This window comes from Triturus cristatus, chromosome 8 (assembly GCF_964204655.1).
Source record: "Triturus cristatus chromosome 8, aTriCri1.1, whole genome shotgun sequence".
Lineage (NCBI taxonomy): Eukaryota > Metazoa > Chordata > Amphibia > Caudata > Salamandridae > Triturus > Triturus cristatus.
Window position 1 is genome coordinate 178,018,416 of NC_140591.1, and position 19,142 is coordinate 178,037,557.

The 19,142-nt window shown below is 41.0% G+C and overlaps 1 protein-coding gene across 2 annotated transcripts in view; it reads left to right on the top strand.

The window, feature by feature from the left end:
* Positions 1–19,142, top strand: part of KCNJ6 (potassium inwardly rectifying channel subfamily J member 6) — a 1,239,800-nt gene that overhangs the window by 235,688 nt on the left and 984,970 nt on the right. The window lies entirely within an intron of this gene.

The window sequence follows — 19,142 nt, forward strand, 5'->3', positions numbered from 1 at the left end:
AACAGAATGACACCATATATGCAAAAGGCACATGCCTGACCTAAGGACTACCTCTTGGCCAAATTTCAAGTAATTCTGTTCAGCCGTTCGGGCTGTACCTTCGACTAAAGGTCCTATAAGAAAATGCATGGGGAAAACGCGTTTTGGGACCCCCCTTTTTTCTCAGCCCCCGTTTGACGAATCACCCCGAGACTTTCAGGGTAGGAGCTGAGCGGAGCGCCCCATTAGTTTTGAAAATTTCGCGAGGATTCGTCAACCAGCACCAAAGTTATTCAAAATAGAATTTTCAGATTTCCTATGGGAACTCGGTCCTAACTATAACTATCTACTGGCGACCGCCAGTAGATAATATATATATATATATACATATATATCATATATATATATATATATATATATATATATATATACACACATATATATACATATATCACAATAAATGCACTTTCTATGCCTTTGGTGCACCATATCCCATTGGTATTATTACATCAAATGAGAACATAAGGCCACAATAAATAAATATACGTCTGAGGATGGAGCTAAAATTATGCAACTCCAAGCCCCCCTCTGGTGGCGATCAAGCCATCACAGATTACAATCAAATCATTACCAAATTAGACTAATCAAAACCTAGGGGTCTTAAGCATCGTTCGTCTAGAGTCTTCTAGACACGTCATATCGTCATAATATTTACCTTCTTCTAACTCTACATCGGATCTCTTCCTGTTCACTCCCTGCACTCCCTGTATAATTTGTTTAAAAAAAAAAAAAAATTACGTTTTTTTTATTTTCCAATGCATACGATACATAAATTTGAGTTATACCAACTCCCACCCCCCACCCCCCCAACACCCCCCCTCACTGTCAAATGACAAATTTCAAGGACACAGAAAAAAGGTGTACAGCTTGAGAATAATAAGTACGAAGATCGTTAAGGAAGCTTTAAGTAAAGTGAAAAGAAGAAGCACAAAGAAAAATATGAAAAGGAAAGAGAAGGCAGTCCGATTCAGCATATGAACCTGACTGATCTGATTGTACCAACCAGGTGGAAAAGGGTCCCCAGATGTCTAGTCCTTTTTTTTGCCCTTTGCGTCCTTTTTTAGCGTATATGGCCTTTTCGAGATGGTAAGTCGCAACTAGCCTGGCTAACCATTAGGGGAAAGAAGGTGGGTCAGTCTCAATCCATGCCGATGCCACACAGATCCTCCATATTGTCATAGCGACGCAGATGAGCGCCCCACCTTTCTCCCTATTAATCTCTTCCTGGGTTCCCAGTAGTATGGTTATAGGGGTCAGAGCTATAGTCTGTGTGATGACCCTTCCCAGAAAATCCTGAATTCTGCGGAGAACTGGAGTAAGTTTGTGGCAGACGGCAAACATATGTACTACATCGGCACCAAACTCCGAGCATCGGGAGCACATTGTCCCCCTGCCTGTCCCCCATTTTGCAATTTTACTGGGTGTAATATATCGAAAGAAAATAGTCTTGAAATGTTGCGCCTGTAGTTTTGCTGACAATAAGTCGCTTTGAGAGAGCGCCAGTGAGTTGTAGAACATACTGTGCGGGGCCTCTAATTTAATAAGCCACTTGTCTGCTATTTTAAGCAAGTCATCTGGGGTTTGGCTATTTAGAGTAGAGTAAATGAGACCTATTTGAGGGGTCGTTGGGGTTCGCAGTGTATTAATGAGTTCATTCTCCAAGAATCCTGCAGGCCCCCCGACTTTTCGAGCGAGAAAGTCATGAATAGCAAGGTATTTGAAGGTGTCATGATTTTTCAGTCCGTATTTGCTTTGTAGCTCTGGAAATGGCTTAACTCCTTTATTGGAGATTAGGTCTCCTAGCTTAGTTATACCGGCCGTATACCAATTCAGTAGATAAGACCTGTCAAAAATGGCAGGAAGGTTGGGGTTCTCGGCAATAGGAGTATAATAGTTAAATGTTCCTAGCCCATAGGTTTTGCGGATATTACGAAAGACCTTAAAAGAGTTCATCAATGTCTTAAACCTAACATGCTTATAGTATCCGAAGGATATTTGTCTAAATAAGCAGCCGCGGGTCTCTTCTCCCAATAGAAGCCGAAATGGTGAAGGAAGGCCGGTTGGGAAAGGGATGGAATGTTCCTTCAACAGTTCAGTACTGTATTGTAGAACTGTGGCCCAATAGTATAGTGCTATATTAGGAAGTGCCCAACCACCACGTTCCCTGGGGAGAGACAATTGTTTTAGTGCTCGTCTAGGTTGTGAGTAAGCCCAAATAAATTGCGTAAAAATTTGTTGGAGTTTCTGGAGCTTGGCCTTGCTGAATTCCAAAGGGATGGAGCGGAAATAATATAACAATTTCGGGAAATAGGTCATTTTAATTACATTACATCTGCCTACAAGAGTCAGGTGTAAGTTGTCTATTTTTTTCAGCGCTTTTTTGGTTTCGGTAATCAAGGGGGATATATTTTCAGTTACAATTTCATCTATGTTAGCTGTGATTATGACCCCCAAATATTTAGCCTGAGTCACGATCCGGGGATCAATCCAATTGATTTTCCTGTTTATAATTATCTGGGTTTTATTTTTATTCAGCGCATATCCCGAAATTTTCCCGAATTCTCGAGCCTCTAATTCCAATGCCAAAATGGCCCAATTAGGTTCAGAAGTGGTTATGGCCAGGTCATCGGCATAAGCCATGATTTTAGTGTCGATTCCCTGCATGCTTATTGCCAGAATTGTTGGGTTCTTTTCAATCCTCTTGATTAGGGGGTCTATATAAAGGGCAACGAGTAGGGGGGAGCAGGGGCAGCCTTGCCTGGTTCCCCGAGAGATATTAAATTGCTCGGTCAGTCTCCCATTAACCAGCACACAGGCCGTCGGGCTTTGGTATAGAGCTTGTACAGCCTGCGTGAGTTTTGGCCCAAAGCCCATTCTCTTCATGACACACCACAGGAACCGCCAGGAGACCCGGTCGAATGCTTTCTCAGCATCTAGTAAGATCAAAGACATTGGGTCTCCTGTCACCTGTGCTGCGTCAAACAGAGTAATGGCCCGTCTAATGTGTTCAGTGGTGCCTTTCTTGGGTATGAATCCGTGTTGCCATTCTGACACCAGTAGAAATTCTTGAAGCAAGTATTTTGGAATATACCTTGGAATTACAGTTTATAAGTGTAATTGGTCTATAAGAGCCCATTTCTAGAGGTGACTTGTCTTTTTTAAGAAAGATAGAGATTTTGGCATTTGACCAGGAGGCCGGAGGGGAAGCCCCGTTAAATATGGTGGTTATCACAGCAAGAAAGATAGGCTTAATTTGGGATGCGAATATTTTATAGAACTCCACGGGAATGCCATCCATTCCCGTGGCTTTCCCGTCTGGAAGGCTGATTAGGGCTTCCAGGATATCATCCCAGTTCGGGATAGTTTCCAGTTGTTCACGATACCCCTGGCTAAGCTGTTTTAACTCTATCTCTTTTAGATAATTGGTAGTCTCAAGATCTTCTAAATCGACTGGTGTGTTATTCTCCTCTGAATACAGTTTAGAGTAAAAGTCTTGAAAGCTTTTTTGTATTTCACTAGGATCACTAGTTTCAACTCCTGTTGGTGTTTGAATCGAAAGTATTTGGCTTTCTATGGTCTGTTGTCTAGTTTTGACAGCAAGGTGATGACCAATGCGATCGCTACATTCATAATTTGTTTCTCGCGTTGCTTCCCATTTAGCTGCGTTTTTTTCAGCAAAGACTGTCCCTATCTCGGCCTTGATTAATATAACCTCATTTTGTAGGTTCTCGACATCCTGACCAGTGTGAACCATTTGGACTAGTTTAATTTCTGATTCTTTAAGCCTTTCCTGGAGATTGAGTATTTTCAATTTGTCTTTCTTATTTTTCCTAATCGAGAACCTTAAAGTTTCTCCCCGAATACCCGCTTTTTGTGTATCCCAGACTACCATAGTTGAGGCCGTTCCAATGTTTATCTCCAGAAACTCCTGAATCCAGGTTTGCATGTGAGTTCTATAGCCTATGTCTTGTAGAAGGGCTTTCTCAAAGCTCCATCTTGGGGGTTCTTTCCAGTTCTCTAGCCCCTTGATTTCCAAAATAAGTGGGTTGTGGTCTGACATAAAACGCGGCGCTGTGTCTATGGTACATTTGCCCAGTAGGGCGTGATCAGCGGCGGAGTCTCACTAATGACTACCATCGTTCAGGTCATTCCTGATCGCTCAAGAGAAGGGGGGGTGGGGGGGCGGGGTAAGGGTCACTTTTAGATTAGCACAATGGAATCAAGGACACAGTTTTTCACACAATTTTTTACTCACTCATTTAGTAAGCACAACTAAAGAACTTAGCAAAGGAACACATCTAATCAATCAAAAAACTTCTGGCTATTTCAAATACCCAAATGGCTAAAAAAGAAATACTCTCAGGCTTATTTCCGCAAATATCTGTGGGTTAAACGACGCTGTAAAAAGGCAAAAAGTCACGCAAGGCATACGGTCTTTAGGGGGTGATATCATCTGTCTCCAGGAGACACATATAGAGGGATCACAAAAACACCTATTGAATTCACTAGGGCTTAAAATTATAGGGGCTACTACACAAGGAGCTAGAATAAAGGGGGTAGGAATTATGGTTGACAGGAGACTTCCTTTAAAAAACCCACGTGTTAAATCTGATCCACTAGGCAGATGGGTAATCACTGAATGCCATCTCTTTTCTAACCCCCCTTTTACTCTATGCTCTATCTATGGTTGTAACTCTGACGACCCAGGGGTCATCAATTGGATCTCTGGAGAGTTAGCTCACTGGCCCACCCCAATAATTATTTGTGGTGACCTCAACATTAATTTGCCCTGCGACTGGGAAACCGATACTAGGTGGAAATATAAAGGCAGAAAACCGCTAGTATATCAAGCAATCATTAGCTTAGCCCAAACCCATGGGCTGAGCGATGTTTGGTCTAAACTTAATTTCAACCAACCCGGATATACCTACTTTTCTGCACCCCACCGGTCATTTGCTAGACTAGACTATTTTTTCATTTCTTCATCTCTACTGGGCAAATGTACCATAGACACAGCGCCGCGTTTTATGTCAGACCACAACCCCTGTATAACTTGTGGATGAAGATATGTATTAAAGATCAGGAATAGGAACATCGCACAAAGGGCGATTATCATAAGAGGTTTCCAATCCAATCCAATAAGCTTTAGTCGACAAATCATGTCATAAAAGCATATACATATAATACAAACTCATTTTTTACCATAAAACTTGATTTAAAAATAGTATAAAATGATTAATATATGTACATCAGGCATAAACTTGAGTAAAAACGGATTAAACAGCAAGAACAATGCATTTATTAAAATATTGGATAGTCCAACTTGGTGCGTTAAAACTTGGTATGTGATTTAAAAATGAATAAGCGCACACATTGCTTCAGTGAAACAAAACTTCAGACATATGTACCAACGGTATATAAATCAGGTGATGTGGAGGCAACATGATCTTATAGCCAACATTCAACTCAAGTACTTGGGTACGGCTATTGCAATGGGAGGGTATCATTATGTAGTATCCTCAGTGCGATGCTACATGTTCTAGCACCTAGAGACCTACAAATTGTAGATAGCCATGCTTTGCGCGGTGCGATGTAGGCTGGGCACACAAATAGAATGTGGGCATAAGACTCTTCAGACATTTCGCAGAAAGGGCATTTGCTGTCGCTCAGACTTGCCCATTTTGCCGTAAAAGATCTCAAGGGTAATGCCCCTACTCTAAATTTGAAGTACAACTTCCTGTCATGAGGTTTAGATATAATGTCCCAGTACTTCTCCAGGTTAGTTCGTGATTTGACCGATAAATAAGTCCCAGTTAGAGATGAGCTGTCACATCTGCTGTAACTATTTTGGTACACCATATCCCAGTATCATTCTTTTATGCTCTCTTTCGAAGGAAAAGGGGTGTTTGTTGGTTTTTCCCATAAATTTAACTTACCAATGTTTGTCAAAGATGCTCTTACTTCACATAGCCATGAGTCCACTTTGATTATGTCCCTAAGGCCTTCAGCATATGGTAACAATTCTGGACACTCCAGATTCTGCGCCAGTACAGAATGGGATGCATAAGAGGTTTCTAAATGACACCCATAATTTTGCATTCCCAAGCTTCCAAACCATTGACGTATCGAAGCACACCCATTTCCAATAGCTTCTCAAGCATCTGTTGCTTCCAAATCTGTCAAATCCTTCATCAAATCAGATATATTCTCATTGTATTTCTCCAGATCCTTAATTTCGTCTGGGATATAAGTACAGCATTGCTGAACTTTCAACATTTGGCAGACTCCGCCCACTTTTGAAAGCAAAAGGTGTAACGGAAGTCGGTTTTGTAAAACCATAGACCTTATAGCAATCATATCAGTATTTACAAGTAATAAGGAATTTGAGGTACTAGTAGCCTATAGTAGACAGCTTTCTAATTTTCAAATCATTTAGAATCACTCCCACAGGTGGGATTATGACACCAAAAATATATCCTACTACTTCTGCTGCACTAACACCTCGTTTAGTTCTGTATTTCTCTTCCCATACAGGATCATTAAGATGATCCACATGATAAATCTTTTGAGAAAACGATGCCAATGTAACAGGTACCTTGCCATCCATATGGCAATTTCAAATATGCATTCTGTCCACTAATAAAATAGACTCCAGGAATCACAGGATACTGTCCCGCCAGGAAACGAGAATTATTCCTTCACGCTTCAAAAGTATGTTCACAGTCGCTCTCCCCCACATCAGCATATTAATATCAGAAGAATATGGCATGATAGGGGCAACAGTAGACTTAAATTCCACTGAGCTATCTGCAGCTGAATATAACCCTATGAGCACTATAACTAATATTACAACTAAAGCCATTAATATGCCTACTGTGTTGTATCTACGTCTACTAGTATTAAGATTGGCTTCCATCCATCCCTTTTTTGGAATCTAAACCATGGGTGGAACATAGCATCTGCAGATACTTCTCAGTCGATTTTCACCTGTGCAAACAGCAAAATCAATTTTCAAACGATATGCAACAAAATATATGCAGAAATCTTTGTGAATCTTCCTTAGCCCTACTCCGTGTACTTCTACAAGACAACTTTAGGCCCTTTTGGTTCCCTTTGATCCTCAGTACTCTTCTGTCTTCCCTACAAATTCTGTAAAATGTCTTTAATAATAAACGGTTCTAGTTTACTCACTATTTGTCGTATTATAAAATGCTTTAGTTCATCAACTGTATAGAGAAAAGTGGTCCCAGCATACAATTCATTCAAAGCAAAACATTAAAGGGACACAATTAGACGAACAACTCAAAAGAGTTCGAATGCCATTTAATCACATCGAACATGTTAGGATGTTTCAAATGGAATCAGCAAATTTAAGCAACAATTTGAAGAAGTAAAACAAGTGCCCAAGGAAAGGAAGGGGGAGTGAGTGAAATGGTGCGGAATTTGGAAAAAAGTGAACACAGTGGTAAAATTACTATATTGCACTCAAATTGGACGGCATACATAAGTCTCTGCCGTATTTAGAACACAGATCCAATCAAAATCACAATATCTACAATTCTCAGTAATGCCATATAGAAACAATCACAGTGCATCACGTACTGTTGACGGTATTGGCCAAAAACGTTGAGTCGACGTTTCGACCCCTTGAGTGTTGTAGGTGTTGGATGCAACCTTACGAAGTGGGGTCTTCATCAGGACTGGGATAAACACAAAGGGAGGGTGGGCACCTGAAGAAACAAAAGTATAAATGAGTTTAAACTCATCAATCCTTTAATCAGGGGAGCTAAAGTATATTGAAGTGTCAACAAAAGTTACCATTTCTGTCGGAGGACAGGCCTCTAAGACGTCCGAAGGTCGTCAAAGAGAGAGGGATTCAAAACTCCTCGGCGGTAACGAACGGTCGTAGAGAGTGGTAAACACCTAAAATAAAGTTAGGTGAATCAAAATACTGAACCAGAGTAGTTAGTTCAATGAATGGTCGCTCCCAAAGTAAGCGAAAAGTAATTTACCATAGACCGCAACTCTTGGGGGTTGTGTCTTATATTTCGTGAAAGAACATTGCCTGGAGATCAAGCCAGGTAATCTGGATGGTCGAACTGCTGGAAATAAATCACCGCTAGTTCACCAACAGGGAACGAATCTAAACAGAGGAAAAGACAAATCGGTTGGTTGGGAGGGGGGACCTGCAGGTGAAAAATCACAAAGGGCGCTGGAGATTGCACCATTCTAGGAAGGTATACGGTAAAAAATCACAGTTTAGTGAGTGAATCCCGTAGGATCATGAGGACCATGGAGTTAATATTGGAGCATGGTTGGTACTAAAAATAGTATATTAAGCACTAAGTTGGGACAAAGTGTCGGGCGCCGACACAGCATGTCATGTACTACATGCGGACATATCATACCAAGATAAACAGGGCAGGGTGTCTAAGACAGTTAACAGAGCCCCAAGGCCAGCATGAAAGGGGGAGATAGCTTACCCTACGTCTCAGCGTCTGCTGCATCAGTTAATGGAGAGTGCGCGAATGGGGCACATCATTAAATAGGGAGACGCGCGGTGAACGCGTGATCTCCGTTACCGTGCTGGCGCTAGATGCCGGTTGGTAACCGTAATGGAGAAAAGACTATAGTTGGAAGAGTCACGGAGTAAACAACATCTTAAAATTGTGCAGCCACGGAAGTATGTAACGTGTGAGTCTAACAAATCACAGAGATGGCAAAGATTGCTCAACTAGAAACATTGTAATCAGTATATACATTGTATACCCAGACGATTTAACATTTCTCATTGGTGCAAATTTCAGAACAACAAAACTTTACATGAGGAAAAATCTGTTGGGAAGAGAGACAGATATAATGTAAAATGTCCACACAATCAATGAGTTTAGCAGATCTTGAGCACGACAAGCATGTAAACATTATAGCGTAAAGAGCAATATATGTAGTCATTTGCGAACATGTAGATTAAGAGAGATAACGGATTCTCATCATATTAGTGAAAGAGATAATAACTTCTTAACCTTGGGGGAGGAGAGAAACAGACCTATCGAAAACAGATATAGCTCACACTAATTACACGCGGAGGACTGCTAATTGGGCATTACTGCCATCAAGTTCATTAAGCCCATTGACCACCGTGTCCATCATAGACATCCATTTGGATTCTCTCACATTGAGGATGGCTGACAGGTTACCGCCTCTGGGGCCCAGCTTAACCTTCTCGAGAACTAGCCATTTGAGATCATCCGGTTTATGATTTTTAGAGGTACAGTGTTCAACGAGGGGGGCACCCACCACGTTGCACCGGATTCTGCTGTGGTGCTGCAGAATTCTAGCTTTCACCTTTTGTTGTGTCTGACCAATATAGAGTAAGTCGCAGGGGCAACTGATACCATAAATTACATTGGAGGAGTTACAATTCGTAAAAGAACTGAGAGTGATCGAATGTCCTCTATAAGCAAAGATCTTCGTTGTGTCAGTGGAATCGCAGGCCTTGCAGTGGCCACACTTAAAATGTCCGATCACTGGTGGTAAGCTCCACAGTTCTTGGATAGTCTGTGTTGTTGCTGTTTCTAGAAAGGAGTGGACTACGTAGTCCTTCACATTCCTCGCTTTCTTGAAGGAGTGCATCGGCGGGTTCGGTTGGTCGATGTCATCAGCTACTAATTTCCAATGCTTGTTAATCACTTTCTTGATTTCGTTACTCCGTGTCGAGAAAGTGGTGACACAAATCATTCTCTGTAATGCTGAATCTTGTTTAGCCTTAGGTGTTAGGAGGGTTTCACGGGGATTGAACCATGCCCTCTTGCGTGCATTCTTAACCAGTCTTCTGGGGTATCCCCTAACTAATAGACGATTGCTCAGATCCTCAGATTCAACAAGGTAATCCTCCTTTTTGGTACAGTTTCTGCGGATCCTCAGAAACTGTCCAAAAGGTAAGTTATCCCTAAGACCACGTGGGTGGTGGCTACTGTATCTAAGTAGCGAGTTACGTTCTGCAGGTTTCCGATACAATGTTGTGTGCAATTTGTTGTCCTCACAGTAGATTTTGACGTCCAGGAAAGCAAGTTCTTTGGCATCCGAGTGTATCGTAAACTGGATGTTGTCGTTGCGTAAATTGAGCCATTCATGGAAGACCGCCAACTCAGTGGCGTCTCCATTCCAAATCAGGAGAATATCGTCAATGTAGCGTCTCCATAAATTGATCTTGCCAGAGAAAGGATTGTTGGTAAAGATGAATTGGCGTTCAAAGTGATCCATGAAGAGTATTGCTAGATCTGGAGCAAAGGCTGCTCCCATGGCAACACCTTTAGTTTGAATGTAGAAATCTCCTTGGAAAATGAAAATTTTTTTTTGCATAGCAATCGTCAAAAGTAGAACTGTTGGTGAACTAGCGGTGATTTATTTCCAGCAGTTCGACCATCCAGATTACCTGGCTTGATCTCCAGGCAATGTTCTTTCACGAAATATAAGACACAACCCCCAAGAGTTGCGGTCTATGGTAAATTACTTTTCGCTTACTTTGGGAGCGACCATTCATTGAACTAACTACTCTGGTTCAGTATTTTGATTCACCTAACTTTATTTTAGGTGTTTACCACTCTCTACGACCGTTCGTTACCGCCGAGGAGTTTTGAATCCCTCTCTCTTTGACGACCTTCGGACGTCTTAGAGGCCTGTCCTCCGACAGAAATGGTAACTTTTGTTGACACTTCAATATACTTTAGCTCCCCTGATTAAAGGATTGATGAGTTTAAACTCATTTATACTTTTGTTTCTTCAGGTGCCCACCCTCCCTTTGTGTTTATCCCAGTCCTGATGAAGACCCCACTTCATAAGGTTGCATCCAACACCTACAACACTCAAGGGGTCGAAACGTCGACTCAACGTTTTTGGCCAATACCGTCAACAGTACATGATGCACTGTGATTGTTTCGATATGGCATTACTGAGAATTGTAGATATTGTGATTTTGATTGGATCTGTGTTCTAAATACGGCAGAGACTTATGTATGCCGTCCAATTTGAGTGCAATATAGTAATTTTACCACTGTGTTCACTTTTTTCCAAATTCCGCACCATTTCACTCACTCCCCCTTCCTTTCCTTGGGCACTTGTTTTACTTCTTCAAATTGTTGCTTAAATTTGCTGATTCCATTTGAAACATCCTAACATGTTCGATGTGATTAAATGGCATTCGAACTCTTTTGAGTTGTTCGTCTAATTGTGTCCCTTTAATGTTTTGCTTTGAATGAATTGTATGCTGGGACCACTTTTCTCTATACTGTTCCCTACCCAGGTCCCAGTGACTACATATGGGTTGACCCTTTATATTTACTATTAGTTCATCAACTAGCACAGGAAACTTGTTTGCATCCAAAAAGGGAACGTCAGCCACATCTAAGATAAGATTTCTCAAGGCACTTAGTCTTGTAAGCAAAGGAAGTTCAATGGTAAGATCAAACTGAAGATCAAATGCCCGAAGTTTCACCTGAACTTTCACAGCGATCCAAAAAATTCCCAGATATCGTTCTCCCTGTCATTTGCAAGAAATGATGTCCATTCAGGGGATGAGTACCTCCGGCAGGGCACTCTTGCTGAGTGCTGTTTCTTCTTCTCTACTCAGATCTGAGTCCTCTATATCCTCTGGGATACCTTTGAGATCACTTTCTCCTCATTAGACAAATCTGCCTCTCTCCTGCATTCTCGGCCAACGTTCTCCTTCTTCCCCATGCGGTTCTATAGCTCTAGGCCCTTTATCAGGATCTGAGTCTTTCTCTATTATGACCACTGGATTAGTCTCTCTTACACCAGTTTCGTCATCCAACTCTCTAGAACCCTCCTCAGGCCGATCAAGTGCTATTTCAGTTTCTGGCTGTTCCCCTACAGCTCGACTAACCTGCTCCCTTGATCTCTCGAACACCACTGGTTCATCTGGGGAGGGGCTGTTATTTCATCAAGGGGACATGAAACCCTATGAGTAGGGGCAGCATGGATCAAATTGGAGAGACCTCCACACTTCACAGCAGTTGTAATCACAAGTATGACTTGGTATGGCCTTCACCATCAAGGCTCCAGGCACAACTTCCATACAAGCTTCTTCACCACCAACCAGTCTCCGGGACTTCGGTTGTGGCACTGCTCCTGGTGCGGCAGGGCTGTAGCAGCTTGTAACTGATGAGAAACAGAACGCAGCACATCAGTAAATCCTTTGCAGTAATCAAGTATCAAATCATCAGTGACTATCACAAACCCATTTGCAGGTACAGCTGTCAATTTCATTACCCTTCCCATGATGATTTCATGGCAAGACAGTCATGTCCTATGATCAGGTGTGCTGTGCAGACTCATCAACAGAAGCAGCAGTACATTTGGGCATTTCAAAGACGTAGAAGCGCCATTGACTTGCTCCTCCAGGCCTGAAGCCTCAGGTCAGTAACTAGAATGCAGTCTCTGTTCAACCTGCAAGGCAGCATACAGCATCCTCAGCACTTCATTATTGAGGTGCATGCCTCAGTCCGATTCTAAAGAAGTTGGAAAGCTGAACCTTGGTATCAACACCTTCAGTCGGTCATAATCACTATATTTGGTTAATTAAAACCATAAAGCATGTTAAAAAATCCATTGAGTAACAATAAGATAAGACATAAACATTGAGCAAAGATCAATCACATGTAATATATAGCTCAGGTAGCAAACTGCACATGATTAAAAGGTTCTAAAAGAAATTAAATTGACAGAATATACTGTTCATCAGCGAAGTTTGCAAAAAAATCATTTTACATTACTGTGAGACTTATGGTACTTCAATAATCACAGGAATGCTGAGTCTTCTTTGTATAAGTTTACTTCTAAGTCCTCTAAGTCCTCTACCCGCATCTCCACCTCAATCTAAGTCCCATCCACAACTTCCTGATAACATTCTACTAACTGTACCACAACACCTGTGGAACCTTCCCACATTAACATTCCAGCATCTCATTAACTCTACCCTCACTGTTTTTGCCCCTGCAATATTTACTCATATGGCCTTTTCGTAAGCAAAATTTACAAGTAACCTTCTAACCTGGATATTTCTTGTTGTTGGCCATGTGACCTATTGCCCCACACCCGAAACACTTTCCTGTAGATTGTTTTATTTTGCTCTGGTTTCTAGAAGTGTTATCATCAGTTTTTTTTACAGCAGGGCAGGATGTATACACACCACTAGTGTCATTTACCATTGAATTTTTCTTAATCACTTCTACATATGCTAAACTATTTTCTAATCTTTTCGCCAAATTGATCATTTTCGTCAAAGATTAACCATTACGCGACCATAATTCCTCTCTAACCTTATAATTACTGCATCCTAGCATGAATTGATCCCTTATGAGCTCATCCAATGTATTTCCAAATTTGCAAGAACAAGCTAACTTCCTCAGTGCTGTGACATATCCTCTACAGTGTCTCCTTTCATCTGCATGTGTTTTTCAAAATGAACTCTTTCGAAAATCGATGACACTTTGGGCATAAAATAGTTATCTAATTTTTTAGACTTATCTCAAATTCGTTCAACCCATCACTATCTTTACCTGTTAATTCTGGAAGGTGGTCAAATATTTTCTGTCCCTCAGGACCTAAACAATGTAACAAAAGTGATGCCTTCCTCTCTGCTCCCAAAGTAGCCCCACACACTCTGGCATATCTTGTAAAAACATTTTTCCATTTCTCCCATTTAATGGCAGGTTCCACCAGAGATAACAGGAACAATGTTGGGGAGCAATATTCTGCATATTCATATACTAAAATTGCACACTGTCTTACAAACACAACAAGTTCCTTTCATATATAAAATACACTGTTTTTGCCATAAAATACAACATTATACATCCAAATGATTCACAAAAAGGTCACTGATGCTAATTGTAAAAGTTACTCACAGACGGTGAAGTGTCACAATTCTTCACACCAGTGGGCAAATCACCTAAGTATCCTGGCCGCAAGTATTAAACTCACAGGTGTGTGAATCACTGAAGAAAATAAATGTAACTGGGCTGACAACAGGTGACCCGCTGGTGTGTGAATCACCGCATAAACTCAGCCACAGTGCTTACACACTAGAGATATTGTGATCCGCTGGTGAGCGAATCACCACAGAAGACCGTACATCAAAGATGGAGCCCAACACGGCGGAACGTGCTGGCATGCATGGTGCGTAACAGACTTGAAAAGGTCAGCTGGTGTGCGCATCACTGTAGAAGGTAATACCTTCAAAATTACACCTTACGTTGTAGGATGTCTTAACATGCAGAGGACTGGCGTGATCCGATGGTGTGCAAATCACCGTAGAATGTAATACCTTCAATATGGCACCTTACATTGTGGGATGTCTTGACGTGCAGAGGACTGGCACGTGATCACAACAGAGACCTGCAGCTTATACGTAAAAGGTGGTTGGCTGACAAGAACCTCGCTTTACGTCACTCAGACAACAATCCTGTCCCAAGGAATGCAGTGTCTTGTGAGGAAAGCCCTCTACGAGCAAGCCCCATGTGCTTGAGCAGCGTCTTGCATTCGATCCTCACACTGGACACCAGAGCGTTGAAAATCACTCAAAAATGCCAAAACTCGCTACACAGGTACTCACAATGGTTTGAACAGTGTATCTTGTTCTACTACACAATGCGAAGACACTCCATGGAGAAATTATGTTTGACGAAGTGAGCCTAGCAAAGCAAATGTTGAAATTAGGAGGCAGCGCAGCTCTCTGTGTTAGAGCACAGAAGTAATAAAACATAACTTTCCTTACCACCAAAATATGGTACTTCAATAACCACAGCAATGCAGATTCTTCTTTGCATAAGTTTACTTCTATATAAGTGCTCTGCCCACAGCTACCCTCCATCAAAGTCCCATCTGCAACCACCTGATAACATTCTACTAACTATCTCACAACATTTGTGAAACCTCCCGACAATAACATTCCTCAGTTACCAAAATAGAAAGATATTCCTTAGCTACCAGGATACCACAAGACTATAATTCCTTCTTGTGGGATATACCTCAACCCATTGTGAAAAGATACACACAACAGCCAACACATATGTCAACCTGTTGCACACAGGCATCTTAATAAAGTCCATTTGCATCCTGTTGAAGGAACTACCTGACCTCCCTATGTGGCTCAATGTCACCACAGTTCTTTTCCCTACATTGGTCTGTTGGCACACAACGCATCTGTGACATAACGCTTCCGCCATCAACCTGAACCTGGGAATAAACCATGTTTGGTGAAACAATCTGACCATGGCATCCCTCCCCATGAGACGATAGTGGTAATGTCTAGCCATTGGCAGCAACAAACTATTTGGCAACACAGGTCTGCCATCTCCTGAAATCTTTCATCTTCATCTCTTTCGACATAACCTGCGTTTACCCAACTCTGCTGTTCTGCTTCTGTAACACCTTATCTTTCTCCCAAGTATCAGCCTCTGTGAGAAAAAGGTTGTAATTAGTTTCATCTGCTCCTTCATTTTTTATTTACATACTCTCCATTAAATGTACATGCATTTTAAGCACAGTACCTTACAACCTCATCAGTTTATTTGTTGTCGACTGTCACATAGTGATCTCCCTTGTAATGTGCAGAACATTTCACGATTGCAACTTGTGCAGACAATTGCAAAGCCTCTCACAGTTTTCTCACCTGCTCCCCATTACGTATGGGTGATCCTGATGACATCATAAATGTGACCATAACAGATTCAGGTACTGGTTCATCATGTATATCTGGTCTTGGTTTGATGCATAGTTCATTGACATTGAGACAGTCATGCTCCACTTCCCCATCATCGTTGTCATACTCAGGAAGAGGTAGCAACGTGACAGAATACAAAACAGAATACCTATTTAGGGACACGTTCTTAGCTGCCAGTATGATTTGCTCATACCAGGTCAGGCGGCTGTTTGTGAGGTGCTGTTTCCTGGTTCTAGTTAACAAAATATTGACAGAATGAGGAACATATGCAGTTAGAGGATGACCCATTACTATACTTTCACACCTTTTGATGCTGATACCTGTCGCTGTCACCACTTTAAGGCATCCAGGCAGCGCTGCAGCCACTGGATCTAACGTGGCTGAAAAATAAGCAACTGGTCTTCAGGCACCTCTATGATTTTGTGTTATCACTGAAAGAGCGCAGCCCTCTCTTTCACTGCAAAAAAGCAAAACTCTTTGTTGTAATCAGGCATTCCTAGTGCTGGGGTGCGGCAGAGACTTTCTCTCAGCTGCAGGAAGGAAACCAAACAGTCATTGTCCTAAGGCACTGGATCTGACACATCCTTGTGTGTCAGTCTTTGTAAATGTTTAGCTACTAGCCCACCATTCTCAAAAACATCCTAACCTCTTTTTGTACTGTTGGGGGATTGCATGATCTAAAATTTCTATCTTGTGACACCCTTCTGGCACCCTTCTGAATATTATGACCATGATATAGGACTTCTGTGAAACAGTACTGCAACTTATTGGGGGACACCTTATGTCCATTCTCAGCCAAGTGGTTTAACAATGCAATAGTGTCTGTTCTTCATGCTTCACCAGTATTTGACGCAACCAGCAGGTGGTCAATATACTGGACTAAGACAGAGTTACAATGCATGACGAGAGTCTCCAAATTCTTCCTAAGGATCTGGTTAAAAATGGAAGGGCTACCTGTATACCCTTGTGGGACTCAGCATCATTCCAAAATATGATTTCTGAGCTGGAATGGGAGGAGATACTGACTGTCCTCATGCAAGGGTATGGAGAAAAATGTCTGCCACAAATCAACAACAGTAAACCACTCAGCCTCACATGGAATTTGAAACAATATTACAGCAGGATTTGGTACCATGGGACAGCACGGAATCACAATGTTGTTGATTTTATTAGGGTCCTGCACTATGCGGTACTTCAATTCAATTCAATTCAATGATATTTATTTCAATTTGAAAAACCATAACAGAATACAATCAATTAATACACTTCACAATAAAAAAACATCATGTTATGATATTACAAAAGGGACTCCACCAGACAAATACGCAGATATTGGGAATCCGTGTACCAATGCAAGACCTTTCTTAAAGATTAAAAAAGAAATAAATATAGATTAAATCCCATCATTTAATACATTTGTTGATAAAATGGCATTGAGCAGCAATTAGTTTTTGACATTCTTGAAATAAATTCATCTTTTATAACTTAACAGGTATAATCTGTTAGAAATCTATTAAAATATACAAAAGTCGTAGCATACGCCTAATGTGATGCATAATAGAGCATGATTCCTCTTAGTGTAATACCAAGCTAGTATAGACCTAAATAAGGGTTCCGTATGTACTTAAGAAGCGCGCACACAAATTCTAAAGTTTCATCCCTACTCTCTTTCTTATTAGGTTGATGGCAAACAGGTATCTGCTGACACTAAAAACCACTGCTTGCGTGGTGTCTGTTCGCAGTATTCTTTCTGCTTCTTGACAGGATCTGGTGCCCACGACAAATGGGTATGATCCATTTCCTCCTGCAGTGTATATAATCTGGGTAGAAGAATAATAGATGTAGTTAATTTTCTTTTGCACCTGTATGGCATAAAACACAACATCCCACATTTGTATGTCCCTCGCTATGGAGCCATTTTACTGTATTTGCATTTATCTGTAAAATACCATAGTGAAGTTTCAAATATAAAGATTTAGCCAACTGTGGTTGTATTTCGTCCAAAAAAAGACTCAAAGTTCCAGTTTAATTTCATTAATAGGAACCGTGAAGATAGTGTGCCTAATTTTGAAAAATGGGACAATGTGTCTTGGTTAAAATCCCAGAAGGTTTGCTTCAACAGTTTTTTTTAACCCATGGACAGTCCTAGAGTAATCATCCCAAAAGTGTTGAAGTCCTAGTTTATAGAACCAATCATGGACATGTTTAAACCATGGCAACCAAGTGCCATTTTTGAGTCTAAGGATTTCCTCTAGTCCTTCTCTGTAATGAATGAGTTAGTCTGTAGACCATAGGTGGACCCAAAACAATAATGGCCGTAGAACTGCCTGTTGGTCAGTGCGGGTACTTACCACTAGGCTTCTGCAGGCCCTTAATGGATGAGTTACATGGACTCCTCATAATCTAGTTCAGTATTTTGAATCATTGTCTCAATCACTGGAGTTATTCCATCAATTGTTTAGGGCATCAAATTATACTGCGGCGTTGTGGGATATTTCACATCTTTATTTGAATACAGATAGGCTCAACTCCTTTAATGAGTCCAATGTATTTTCCTGCAAATTCCCACTCTTCTGGCCTCACTAAATCTCTGAGTTCTAACGGTAAGTCTTCTGTCATCATTATCGGACACATTCCAATAATTAAATTCTGAATTGCCAACTTAAAGGCAATATCCTCATTATGAGTTTGTAGAGCTATTCGTTTTCGGGGTACTGTATATGGTGCAATTCAGTTTGCACAACAAATCACGTACTAACAAACTCACAGTATTCGAATCACAAACCACAAATTGATGATTATGCTCAAACCTACCTTTCTTTACAGGGACATCCTTAGCAACGGAATTCCTCATTTGTTGATTAGCATCCACTTAATGGCCTGATGATTTCAGTTATTGAAATAATCAAAGATAGCTAGATAGAGGTCAATCTGATAATATAATCTGATGACTTTGAGTCTCTAAAAGCACATGTAGCTACAATGTTTTTGATCACCATTTTGTATTTCCATAGTGCTTTACATGATACATCAAGTTTCTCTAAATATTTCATAATGCAGTTTCCTACTCCATTTGTAAACTTTAGGTGACTAGTTAGGGATACCCTACTTCGGGAAATGAAAAATTGCTTAATACTGTTTTTGTCCCACCCACTCGCAGAGGTTTCAATTCCACCGGTGGAATCGAAAGGTATTTTAGTAATTCTGTGTTACTCTTGTATTGCGGAATTACTGATTAATTAAAATTCTGCAGCTCTGCCAGCAAAATTAAATTATGCAGTGGTTTCTAGAGTTTAGAAACCACTGCATACCACTTGGCGCACTTGCATACTCTGCAGTGATTAACTTTTAATCACTGCAG